The following is a 14,226-nucleotide window of genomic DNA, read 5'->3' on the forward strand; positions in this document are numbered from 1 at the left end:
AGTGGATCAGTATTTGATAGTACTTTCTTTCTGCATCCAACCCAATCAAAATGAATTCGTAACAGGACACAGCACATCTAATAATATTAGCCTACTCTTCCATGTGATGGATCAGGCCTTGCTGCAATATCTGCAGGCATCATGCCTTATATTGGACCTCAAGAAGGTCTTTGATTCTTTACCGTGGGAGTACGTCTTTGAGGTTCCACAGGCAGCAGGCATGGACCAATGCCTGCTGACCTACCAATGCTGTTGTACACAAACCAGTCATGTAGGGCACTACATTGGTTGCTTGATTTCACCCCCTTTCCTAATCTGCCATTGCACTTGTCAGGGTTGCACTTTTTCCTGTATACTATTCACAATTGCCATGGAGGTGCTGGATCTTCACCTGTGCCTGGAGGGCCAGCAGTGGGGGATCCCTCAAGATGGAACCACACAGTGCTGTGTCAGTCTATGCAGATGGTAATAGACAGAATACAGAAATACCTCGTACAATTGAAGAAAGAAAACAGACCCTAGAAAGAATGTTTTTAAAACTATAGTTTGAAAATGTTATTGTTGACAGGACTTCATCATGCAGTTAGACATCATTGTTTTTAATAGGGGTGGTGTGCCAAAAGAGTTTTTAATTCAGGCAGGACAGGATAGTAAGTAAAGTTAGTAAAGAGATAATATTTCTGTGACTAACTGACCTTATCTGCTGCTGCTGTTTACGGTGGGGTGGACGAGGTTTCCCAGCATCACCACGCTTGTTACGAGGGGGCAGAGCTGACCCCCGACATGCCATGAAGGCTTTGGAGCACTCCTGCAGTGCGGGACGCCTTTCTGGTCCAAACTGACCGAGGCTGCTGCTGCTGTTTTTGCTAGGGAGGGACGATGTCCCCCAGCATCACCACGGTCGACATGAGGGGACCCAGCTGAACTCCGACATGCCATAAAGGTGCTCGGAGCACTCCTGTAGTGAGGGACACCTATCTGTGCCCAACTGATCTGGCCTGCTGCCACTATTTTTGCTAGGGTGGGAGGAGGTCCAACAGCATCACCACGCTCGATCAGGGGTAAGCGCTGACCCCGACCTGCCGTAAAGTCTCGGAAGCACTCCTGCAATGTGGGACGTGTCCCGCTGTGCCCAGGCAAAGCCCAGGCCAAGGGTGGGTACATCTGTGCCCATCAACACCAGCAAGAGGCAGGGCTGGGCCGCCTCTCTAACATCTTACATTTAAGGTATTGCTTGCATCTCCGGTGATTTTTCTTGAATCTATGTGCAGCCATAGTCATCAGTACTACTGTGTAACTGTGGGGCATGTACTGTGACTCTTTATAAGACATGTATTGTCTGAGGCCCTGAAGGCCCTGAGAAATAGCTCATTACAGGCTTCTTTAGATTTGTTTACCTTTTGTTCCTCCAACATTGGCTAATCTGTGACATACTAGAATACCCTATGAAGGCTGGGGCTTCCGATAAGCTCCAAGGGGCAAAAAGAAGGCAGAGGGTGGTGCAAATGGCCCTGGAAAAATGACGAAAGGCCTAAAGAAACGCGCAAAAAAAGGGCGGGGTAAATGGGTTACAGATCAGATTGATGACCTATTGAGGGAATGTAACCAGTTGTTGAATCCTGCTACTATTGAGCCCCCTGTAGTAGAATTTATGAGGGAATCTCCCACATTGGTGGACATGCATCGGTGTCAACCACGTATTCCAACTATGTTTATGATATCGAAAAATTGTCCAGAGGGTGTACCACCAAATGTGGATGCAATTAGGAATCTTGTCTTAAATCCTAATTCTTTGACAAATGTATTGCATGGTAAAGTTGTTTTTCCATGTAAAATGTGGTTTCTACCTTCACTTACTTATAATCTATCTTTGCAGAATTCTTGCACCAGCTGTCTGTCTACTAACCCAACAGTTGCTTTTATTTCTTATGTTACAAGTCCAACTCTTCTGTCACTTCAGCAATTGATTGTATTCCTCTAATAGTTGATCTTATTCTTAAGGCGAAAGTGGGTGACCTAAAAGCTATTGTTACCGAGTTAATGACAACAGTTAAACAACTTCAGTCACCCAAAAATGCTAATCCAGGGGTAACTCCTACACACGCCACTGGGCAGATGCTAGTAACACCACCAACTGTATCGTTCCCAATGACTTGCATGTCTGCAGGTTCATAATCACCACCCTCCTCCCAATACTGTGTATTTAGGTCATAAATCTTCAATGAGAGGCACTAGCCCTTCAATTTCTGCTGGGTGCATGTTTAAATCGAATCCCATTCACCAAGGCTATATAGGACCACTACCTCATTCTTATGATAGAGGTCCATGGAGACCTGTTGGTGGTGCAGGGGGGTGGAGCCGTCGGTCTTGTTTAAATCAAAACAGAAAGAATCCACCGATGCATGACACTGCTGGGAATAGAATCTTTATGGTAAATGTTCCGAAACCCTACTCCTCTCATGGGAAGTATGAATCGGAAGATTCACTTATTAACAAGGTAATGCACTGGATTAGGCACATCAGAAGATGTTGCTCTGTGATTCTAGAAGATATCTTTGGTGCACGGAGATGTCTTATGGCAAACCCACTTTACGATGTTACTGAACTGTTTTTGTGGGATGGGAGGATTGGGGAAAATTTGGTTGCAGTAGATGCCAGAAGCTGCCCACCTAACAACTCAATTGTACAGTTTAAATAAGGAAGTCAAGGACACGACCTGCACCTTGGGGTTCACAGGGACGAAAGACTGGTACCTCCTCTGAAAGATGTGGACTGACTTGAGGCATGTACTAGAATAATTTCACCTAAGATTCTTGAGACATCTGAGGGTCAAATTGATTGGTCTAGTCCAGGGTCCACTAATATACAACCAGTACACAAAACAATAATAGACTGAGCTGTTGCACCTGACCCAGGTAACTGTGTGGGGATTAATTGCCATTCTGATAATGGTGAGGATGCTGTTATTTCCCAGTCTATGTTGAATGATAATAATCAAGATACTTATTCCGATATTGGATATTTGCATTCCATGGGGCCATTAATCAATGCTAACAGGGGAGTATGTACCTCTGATCCCAACTGTTTTCCTCTATATAATTTTGAATGTGAGGTCCATACTAGCACTGAGGAGAAATATTCACCTCTAAATTCTAGCTCATCAATTATATCATGGAATATTGCAGGGATCTACTGGAGACCTGGGCTACCGAGAGGGTATGTATTAGTAGATATACCACATATAGCATTGAGGCACTAGCCTTAAGGAGCACAAGGAGGGCAAGCGGTGGTTTAGCAATGTTTGTAAAAAACTCTATTGCTTGCACTCACAAACAGCTGCAAACCAACTCACCGGATCTAATGGGGATCCAGGCTACTTTCCCGACAAGGCTAGTTATTTCCATCTTTAATGTTTATGTCAGGTCTGTACCTTCAGGGAATGACTAACCAACGTTATATATGATAGACGAACTAGTAGGTACTTGCCAATCACAGACTAGGGTGCTGGTAGCTGGGGATTACAGTACCACGTTTGAGCCTTCCATGTTACTTGATTCCCTAACCAAGGATGAGGATGAATTGTGGGAAATCCAAAATTTAATGAATAAAGCAGGAGACTTACATAATACCAAGGTAATATTCCAGCTCATTTTGCTAGTAGCGGGGAGGAGTCTAAGGGCATGCAACGGTAGGACCCGCTTAGATTTGAAAAAAACGATCACGTTCAAGAGAAGCTCAAGTATCATTGACTATATTTTGGTGGATGTTAGATTGTAGCCCTGGGGAATGATATGATAATTACAGCTAGGTCTGACAGTGACCACAATCCCCTTCTTTTCTCCATGGTTGATACTCCCCTTATCAGGCAGCAGCAAAGTGCAGCGAGAATCCTTAATATCTAATGTTTTCAGAAGTATTTTGTGGCCCAGAACCCAGAATGATAGCAGATGTCAAGTAAAAATATACAAACTGGTTGTACACCATCTCTCTAGCCTTGATGCCGCCCATTAACCTGACCAAATAATGCCCGCCCATTTGGGGTTTTCAGGGCGCTGGAAGGTGTGTTTCTACCTCAATCGGCTGGGAATAAACCCAGGGAGGGAAAGAAATGTGCATGATTTAATCACATTTGCAAACAGGCAAAATTCACTTTAAAATCTGTAATTCAAGAGGACAATCATACAGCTGTTTCCTGAGCATGATTGGGCTGATAAGAACTGACAGGATTTATTGACCGCTGAAAGGTGTAATGAAAAACAAACATTCTGCCTTATTGTATCACATGGGAGTTTATTAGGGGTTAGCACGCCGGATTACTTTATCCAACCTAAGAAGTGGGTCGATCACTTAACATTATTATATATTAAGAGGGAATCAATCCTCCCTGTGGAGGATTGATTCCCTCTTAATATTCGTAACCTGCTCGAATGTGAACCCAATTAAACAAGGAGAGGGGTCAGTAGTGAAGGACCTCTTTTTAGCCTGGATGATAGTCTTAGGGCTATTGAGAGGATGAAATCAGCGAAAGCCCCTGGGCCTGATAGGATACTGGGTGACTTGTACAAGTCGGGACTGCTAGTCTGGGCCCCTTACCTAAATTTTGTGTCTAATGCAGTTGCAGACGGGGGAAAATTAATAAAGGTGACGCCTCCACTCCATCAAACTATAGACCAATCAGCCTATTAGACAACATGCAAAAATAAATCGCCAGACAGGTTTTCGATAAATTATTAATCTGGATGGTTGACAATGAGATCTTGTCACATTATCAAGCAGGCTTCCACACCAAAACTAATACATGCAACCAAGTTTTCACGCTTATTGTACATATCTGGAAATACGTGCAATTAAAAAAAGCAAAAATTGTATGTCATTTTCGTTGACCTCCATGCTGCCTTTGACCTGGCACCACGGGAAATGCTTTTGCTAGTTTTAAAAGGAATGTGAGCCCGAGTACATCTTGTGAATCTACTTGAAAGGAATGGATGCATGAGGATAACTGCACGGAGGTCCTATGGGGGAAAGCTGGCAAATTAACTACAAATATCCCTATCCGGTGAGGGGTAGGCCAAGGCTGTGTCCTTGCACCCGCATTCTTCTCCCTCTACGTAAATAGGGTGGTCAACAAACTGCAGGACTGTGCCATCAATTCTCCAATGTTAAATAGAGAAAAAATACAGATCCTGCTGTTCGTTGATGACAATTACCCTTTATCCAGGATCCAATGGGACTCCAGAGGTTAATCGATACATTTTTGGTATTCTGTGAGACCAGGGGCCTAAAATTAAATAAGGAGAAAATAAAATATATGGTATTTTGTAAGGCCAAGAGAAAATGTAGATAAGTAAAAATAATTGGGAAACCTCTTGAGAGGGTGACTACATTTGATTATCTGGGAGTGAGGTTAACGGAAACTCTGAGTTGGGATCCCCAAATAGAGAAAAGCCATGAAACTCTATGTTATAAATCCAAATCTATATTGTGATTCCAAAAACATACTTGGTCTCTCTCAATTACTCCTGCTCTGGAGATTTACTGGATGAAAGCCCAAAATGCTACGCTATATGGCACATAGATATGGGATCATGGTGACTTGCATAAGCTAGTGGTGAGCGAAAATACATTTGCTAGGTCTCAGATACCAGTCACAGCCAGTACTCCGCTGACTCTATTTTTTTTTTACCTAGGGCTGAAGAGAATTGGCGGCGTGACAGCAATTAAACCACTGATCCATTGGCTATGCATCTGGTCCACTCCGGAGGCAGGTGATTATTGTGAAAGAAGTCTTAGACTTAAGTGTGCCAAATGGATTCCTTGGCTTCACCATGTTAAATTCTGGTTTAAATCGCTGAGGCTGATTCCCTTGTGGAAATGTCCGAAATGGATTTGTTAAAATGATATAGCCAATATGAAAGCCGAGTACTGGGCATTCTTAAAACGCTATGTTACTAATCAATCAGTGGAGCACCTGACTACTGAATTTTAAAGTATCAAACCCCTTCCCAAGTTCAAGCTTTTTTACTACCAGATCTCACCTCCTGTGGCAAAAAGTCTCTATGTGAGATTTAGAGTTGGTTGTTTAACACACTGGAGACAGTGGAACACATCTTTTTTTCTGCAAAGAATATCACTTTCATCGCAAAGAATGGATTCGCCCCATCTGTTGTAGACTGGTAATCAGACATTATAGGGTGGTATTGAGAATACTAAAATCTGACACCACAGCACTTATTGGATTTGCCATAAGCAGATTTCTCTTGAGTGTCTGGTTCAGGTGCCCGAAGTTCATGTCATAGGTTGTTTTTGAGGGTTAAGCCATAGCTGAATTGGAAGTATAGCCAGGACTTAAATGACTGCCAACTTAGTAACTCCTACACTGAACTGTTGATGCTCTGAGACACACAGCACTTTATGGTTATGAGCTGCATTTATAGCTAGATAATTTGATTACTACTATTCTATCATCTGGTAGAAAAGAATGACGACTATTATTATAGGGTTTGATGATTTTATACTGACAAATTTTATCCATGGATTTTTTTTTAGTTTCCATGATTGTATACAATGGGAGATTTTTTAGATAATTCTATAACAGACATATATGCTGTAAACTAACTGAAAGAAATCAAATAACATTGCACCAGTCAACTTCTGATGCACTCTGATTGCGTAGATCTGAAATGTGAAGAAGCAAGCTACCTTGTGCACACGGGCTCTTAGGGGAACATTGTTCATGACAAACTTACTTTATTACTGTTGATATTAATGGCGTTTTAATATGGCTATCACATTTTTACAGTATTTATTATTGTGCTCTTTAATGGTTGTACGACCGAATGTAGTCAAAAATGTAAATAAAAAATTAAATATAGAGATATATTTGTTAGGAAAATGCACTTTGATTTTAACAGCGAAAGATGTATGGAATACGTTTGCAGGTAGTCTGTTCCCTTAAACATTTTAAGTTGTTTAACCTTATAAAGGAGACAGAATTCGTTTTTTTTAAAACTAACTATGGGTTGAGGATTTCCGTTAAAAGATGGTGCTTGGCACATTTCCTGGAAACTTTGCTCCTTTTTCAACATTTCAAGGAAATTGTGGAAATAGGGGTGTGCCTTAACAATAGATAAAGGGAAAGAGTTATTCTAGCCCGCTATGTCCTTGTTCGTTTTTGTTTCTCCCTCTAAATACATTGAGTAGCAATTCAACCATTTAATTCAAAATGGTGATAATTTCCTGCAAACAGACCTATTAAGTTTGCTAGTCTATCTCTCCTCAAAATAATTTTAGCAATGAAGCAATTTTTTCTTCATTGTGTGCAATATATTCTAATTATATTATTGCAGTGTCATAGTCATCTACCTACCCAGGAGGAATAAAAGTTCATACAGGCACTTTTTTTTTTGGATTTGTATTTTACTGTCAGTCATGTAGTCTCCGGCCATGTTTTTTTTTCTGATTTTGGATTTCTGATTGCACGATTGCCTTCGTAAAATGGAAAAAGTCCCAAATTTTGGTACCAGGTGCAATTTTTTATTAACAGAAATCATTTCTAATTGAAGTCAATAATTCATTTCCGATGTGTTTTTTTTTTTTTCATTTTTACTATTGATAAGAATTTTGGTATATGTTGAGAATTTATTGTCTGGTAGTAAACTGCAGATCAGCGGCATGCTAGTATTGTATATCTTAGCACGTATAGTGCACATTTGGGAGAATCGATGGGGTATGGTTTTAAATTTATAATAAGTCAGCCAACGTTCACTATTTTCTGGTACTACAATATTATGGTAAGTACCAAAGATTAGTATGTGCTCACGAGGGCTGTTATTCTCATAGATTAGAAAGAGTTCATAGTTTAAAGTTTAGATTAGTTCTTCTGAGATTTCCGTTTCCAAAAGAGATTTGGGTTGGAAGAAAGACTTTTCCTCCTCTGTCTTTTTCTACTAATAATTCTTTTTAAATTGTGGATGACAGGCATTTAGACAGACATATCCATTGGAATGTTCTAATAGACTTCCCATAATACTACACCAGAGGTTTCATTAGAAGTGCTGGCGAGTGCCTTAATCTATTCAAAATGTTCCCTCATCGTTGCTTCAGCAGCTGAGGCTGAGTGATTTTGCATTGATGTTCTTACAAGAAAATTCCCCAGACTAATCACTCTGCTGCGCAGCAGACAGATAAATAATTCATGTTCTTGCAAACCTCAAATTTAGCTGAAAAAACACATTTTCCACATATTTTTGGGTGGAATCACTGTCCGGGGATAGATGTCCTACCCCACGGCGTTCCCCGCAGTCTCCCGAGTAAAATGATACCTCACTTGTGTGGGTGGGGGAAGGGCCTATGACTGGGAAGAGTGAAAAAAATAGGGATTAAGGTTATAACACTGAGATTTCTAAGTGCGATATTTTTTTTTAAATGCGTTTTTTGCCATTTTTACATTGGTCACCCACAAAAGTGAGGTATCATTTTACTTGGGAGACTACGGAGAATACTGTGAAGTAGGAGATGTGTGCCGGCACGGTGATTCCACACAAAATATGTGAAAAATGTGGGGCTTTCAGCTAAATTTGAGGTTTGCTGGGGATTCTGGGTAGGATAACATTGGGAAATCCACACAAGCCATACCTTGCTGGACTCTCCCAGTTGTCTAGATTTCAGAAATGTGTGGGTTTGGTAGTTTTCCAAGTTGGCTGCCGAGCCCGGGTCCAATTACCCAGGTGACTGCCCTTACAAAACCAGGTTGTTTTGTGATTGGTCATTTTGATGTCTCCTCAACATGTTTTGGGCCCTTGCCTGTTGCGGGTACTTGGGGCACCCACGTGAGTGAGGTACCATTATTATCGGGAGAACTGGGGGGACACTGGGTGGTAGGAAATGTGTGGATCTATGCAGAGTCCAGTATTTTCCACCACAGAAATGTGAGGAAATTTTGTTTTTTTGAAAAAGTTTGAAGTTTGCAAGGATTCTGGGTAACAGAAGCTGATGAGAGCCAGACAGGTTACCCCAGCTTGGATTCCCCCTGGGTGCCTAGTTTAAAAAAATGTATAGGTTTGCTAGATTTCCCTAGGTGCCGGAAGAGCTAGGGTTCAAAATCTACAGGAAGGCACTTTGCAAAAAATATATTCAGTTTTCCCCTTGAAAATGTGGTGTGTCCATGTTGCGTTTTGGGCCATTTCCTTTCGCGGACACTAGGCCTACCCAAAGAAGTGAGGTACCATTTTTCTCTGAAGACTTTGGGGAATCTGGGGGGTTGGAAATGTGTATATCCACATAGATTCCAGAACTTTCCACCACAGGAATGTGAGGATAATGTGGATTTTTTGACAAAGTTTTAGGTTTGCAAGGGATTCTGGGTAACAGAACCTGGTGAGAGCCAGACAAGTCACCCCATCCTGGATTTCCCTGGGTGTCTAGTCTTCAGAAATATATAGGTTTGCTAGGTTTACCTAGGTGCCGGCAGAGCTAGGGTTCAATAGCTACAGCTAGGCACATTGTGAAAAAAAGGGTCAGTTTTCACTGTGAAAATGTGGTGTGGGCATGTTGCGTTTTGGGCCTTTTCCTGTCGCGGGCACTAGGCCTACCCACACAAGTAAGGTATCATTTTTCTCTGAAGACTTTGGGAAATGCGGAATGGGTGGAATTTTGTGGATCCACGCAGATTCCAGAACTTTTCACCACAGAAATCTGAGGAAAATTTGTTTTTTTAAAAATAAAGTTTGAGGTTTGCAAGAGATTCTGGGCAACAAAACCTGGTGAAAACCAGTCAAGTGACCCCATCCTGGATTTCCCTGGGTGTCTAGTGTTTGGAAATGTATAGGTTTGCTAGGTTTTCCAAGGTGCCGGCAGAGCTAGAGTTCAAAATCTACAGCTGGGCACTTTGCAAGAAAAGGGTCGGTTTTCACTGTAAAAATAAAGTGTGTCCACGTTGCGTTTTGAGCCGTTTCCTGTCACAGGCACTAGGCCTACCCACACAAGTGAGGTACCATTTTTATCGGGAGACTTAGGGTAACACAGAATTGTATTGCAAATTTTACCAAGTCAATATTACCTATTGACTTTTGATACCTTTCTGCCTTCCAAACAAAAGACAATGTGTAAAAAAAGGAAGTCACTTTGAAAAATGGCCAATAATTCTCATGCTAGTATGGGTACTCACAATTTTGGAAATGTGCAAGTAGCTACTGTTTCTAAACTCTATATTCTGTTCCAATTTCAGAAATACATAGGTGTCTTGCATCCCAATTTTTCACTGTATATATTTTCCCAAATTAATAGCTATTTATCCGGTACATAATATAAAACCATTGCAAGACGCTGCTCAGTGGTTGACTCTGGGTTTGTCTGTTTCTTGGTAAACCTACAAATCCTGTACATCCCCACAACCAGAAGGGTCCAGTGGATGTAACAGCATATGGCTTTCAACCATCTGTCATAATTTAGAAGAAGTTAAAGGTGAAAAAGTTATCTATTTTTTTCAACTCATTTTCAATGTTTCCTTTATTCAACTGTTAGTTTCTAAAGGGAATCCTTGAAGAATAGACACAAATGAACCCTTGCTGAATTACAAATTCTGTCTATTTTCCGAAAATATATGGCATTCTAGTATTCATTATTGCTGTCATACCCATTTCTACCATTAACTGGAAGAGAATTGAAAGCACAGAAAATTGCAAAAATAGGACATGACCCAGTAAAAGGCCAAAACTGTGTAAAAAAATTATTTTTTCTGACAAAAGTCTGTCAGTACCTGAAAGCTGGGATAACTGTGATTTCAGCCCCACAAACCCTTTGTTGAAACCATTTGCAGGGAAAAAACACAGACGCTTTAATTTGCAGCACTTGTTTCCCATTTTTTCCAAATAGAAACAAAATGTAGCTATATTTTGGGCTAATTTATTAGTTCCCTGAAAGGGATACACAAACCCTGGGTACCTTTAGAATCACCATGATGTTCCAAGAAAGAAAAGGATACACATTTAGTGTGGTACCTTATGTGGTCAAAAAGTTACAGGGGCCTAAGCATGAACTACCCCAAATAGCATAAGGTTTAGCACAGGTGGGAAAAGGCCGACCTGCGAAGGGGTTAATATACGGATGGTAAAAAAAAACAGGCAATATAATGATGCACATTGTAGTGTTAGAGTACATAGTGGTACATAACAATTTGTTGTAATGTCATGTTGTTAAAAAACGCAATGTAAAGTACCATCTTGCAATCTACCTCAAAGTAACAACTGACTTTTGGCCAGTGATATTAAGACCTGTTCTGGTTGGCCATCTGAAATGTCAAGAACCACTAGGACTGGACTGCGTTTGGTGTTATAAAGTTTTGTGGGTTCACTTTACCCCTAGTGTGAACCCACTTTTGGACCCCATATTCCAGGAATCAGGCAAGTCCCCAGCTGCCTAGGTTTAGAACTGCCTGTGGGAGTGTTAGGGTGTCATTGCTTACTTTCCAGGGTCCTTCCCAGGGCATTGGTATGAAACACCGCCTTTGTGTTTGTTCCTGTGGTTGCGTTCTGCACCACAGTCCTCTGGATTGCCCTATAAATCCAACAAGTCTTAGATGCAGTAATCAGCAGCTTAGTTCCCCACATATTGGAATTACTTTATGTTCAACTACTACCGACATCCAGCAGCTTCTAGGGTCTCCTGCAGATGCAAAAGGCATATATCAGAGCTGATAGGGATACCAAACTTTCAGGGAAATATCCCTTTCTGTGTGCAATGACCAGGCTGTGCCTTACGAATCCAAAGCCCCTTTGAGCAGTGAACATCTACATGACATTGTTCACCTTTCTCCCAGAAAGCTCAATGCCAGCCTCTGACCTGGCCCATGCTAACATCTGCATGGAATGATTTCTGTTCGTGTTAACCCACAAGACCCCATGAATCTACCAATGTCAACAATTATATCCTTCTTAGCATGGAAAAGTGACATTAAGCTACAACAGCTAAGTCATTAGCCCCATGTGGATAATTAGAATGTGAATCTGCCTGCGCTCATTATTCAGCCTCTGGCATACGGGCACATGCATCATTGTGAATTGCATTCGTAAACAGTGCGAATCACAATTTTCGTCCGTTTGCGAATGCAATTGACAAAATTGGGATGCATCATGTTTTTCGCAATTTTAGAAATCGCAATCATGTTGCGATTTCTAAAATTGCGATTGCATTTAAGAAATCGCAATTTGAGATTTCTTAAATGCAATGCATGAACATTTTACATTTGCGAATTCGCAAATAGGGAGAGGTAAATTACCATGAAGTTGACCTTCATGGTAATTTGCGAAAACTTTCAAAAATGCACAAAAGTGCATTTTTGAAAGTTTCATTTTACACACACATGCCCTTGGCGCATGTGTGTGTGAAAAATGCACTTAAAGTTATATTTCAGGGGTGCAGGGGGGGGTCCTTTGGACCCCCCCTGCACCCTTGAAATTGCATGCTCAATTTGCGATTCGCAAATTGCTAATCGCGAATTGAGAATGACTTCCCATTGATTGCTATGGCCTCTTGGCCCATAGGAATCAATGGGAAGGGATTCCCTAATTGCGATTCGCAAATTGTGAATCACAATTAAGGAATTTTTAGAAATCGCAAAAAAAATTGCGATTTCTTGATGCATAGCCTTTTGCGATTTCTTAATTGCGATTCCTTAATTTTTGCAATTAAGAAATCGCAAATGGCAACAATGATGCATGTGGCCGATAGTCTATTAATGAGGTTTGTCCCGCACATGTCTGAAACTGCAGCCAGGTTTTATCAGTGATTGAAAAACCATGGTTCCAGTCCCTCGACTTTACCTTTTCAGCTGCCCTTGCAACAAAGGAATAGTCGAAGACCGACTGTCTTGCCCATAGCAAGAAATAAAGTACAACAGCAGGCTCAGCAAACTTGGTTAATATAGCAAGATATTTTGACTACTGAACAGAACAAACTATGCTGCCCAACATATATCACAGCACACTATACCTCACAGAATTCTCTGATCATCAAGCAATCTGAACTATGTCATCATACACAAAGGATTTAATGTCAATATACTTTGAAAATGACAGTTTAAAAGTGATCTTTCTTCCCAAAGATAGCCGTTGCACATTCAATAGTCACAGTTTAAATGGAGACCCATTCCACATTCATAGATGCAGTTCAAAGGAGAACTCATCCTGCAAAGTCAGCCAATGGTTCAACAATACTGAGTGGATGCTTCTAAAAAGCCAAAACCCATTGTACATCGGAGTCCCACTGACCCAACATTTAAAGCTTCTGAGAAGGGAGGCCAGCTTTGAATCCTAAGGTTGCTGCCCCAATTCTGAAGCGGTAAGTGGAGTAGCCCTTATCTTTGTGGCAAGAGAGTCACAGGCACGACCCCATTGTCTACTTAAATTGGTGTCAGGTAAGTGATTTCCTGTCCACAAGGCACAACATCTAATTTTTAGTGACCTCAATTGTATATATGCCCTGAGCAAAGCCCACCGGGCAAGAAGAAGGGTACCCCTAGTGCTCACAAAGCAATGGTTCTACCCATCAATAATTAAAAAAAAATTACTGGGATGCAGCCCCAACTGATCATCAAGGGCTCAGATTAATTCAAGAATTCCATCCTTTAACTTGATGTTCATTGCAGTTAACATGTCAAGTGCGACACGTATGGCCAGATATGGGTTCTGTGCTCACTGCGCTACTGAAGACAAACTGCGCTTGACTGAAAAGGCCAAATAGGCAAAAACTGATTTGGGGTGCTTGTGTGGTCATTCAGAGGGGACCTGGCTTGGCAGTTCTAGCTGCACTGTTTCTATTGGAACAGGACAGAGAATGATCTGTTTATGAGTGGGTCTAATATGAGGTGGCAAGTTGGACAAAAGATTATGGCCTGTGATGCAGTCCGAACGATTGCCAGTGGCTGAGATTATTTCATTGATCTGTTCCATCACTTTGTTGTTCATTGCTGTTTATCCCCCTAAGTAGGGCGGGTATGCCCTGACCTGTATCCTGTGCTCACTGTGCCACTGGAACAAATCTGCACTAACTAACAGTAGCCAATAGGGCGAAAACTGTATTGGGTTGCTTATGTTCTGGATCAGAGAGGACCTGGTTAGGTAGTTTGGGCATGACTTCTTCCTAATGGAGTAGGATCTAGACTATTTAGCATATGGCTGGGTCAAATCTGAGTTGGCATAGTGGGTACAAAATCACGATGTACTGTGATGA

This window comes from Lissotriton vulgaris, chromosome 5, assembly GCF_964263255.1.
Source record: "Lissotriton vulgaris chromosome 5, aLisVul1.2, whole genome shotgun sequence".
Taxonomy (NCBI): domain Eukaryota; kingdom Metazoa; phylum Chordata; class Amphibia; order Caudata; family Salamandridae; genus Lissotriton; species Lissotriton vulgaris.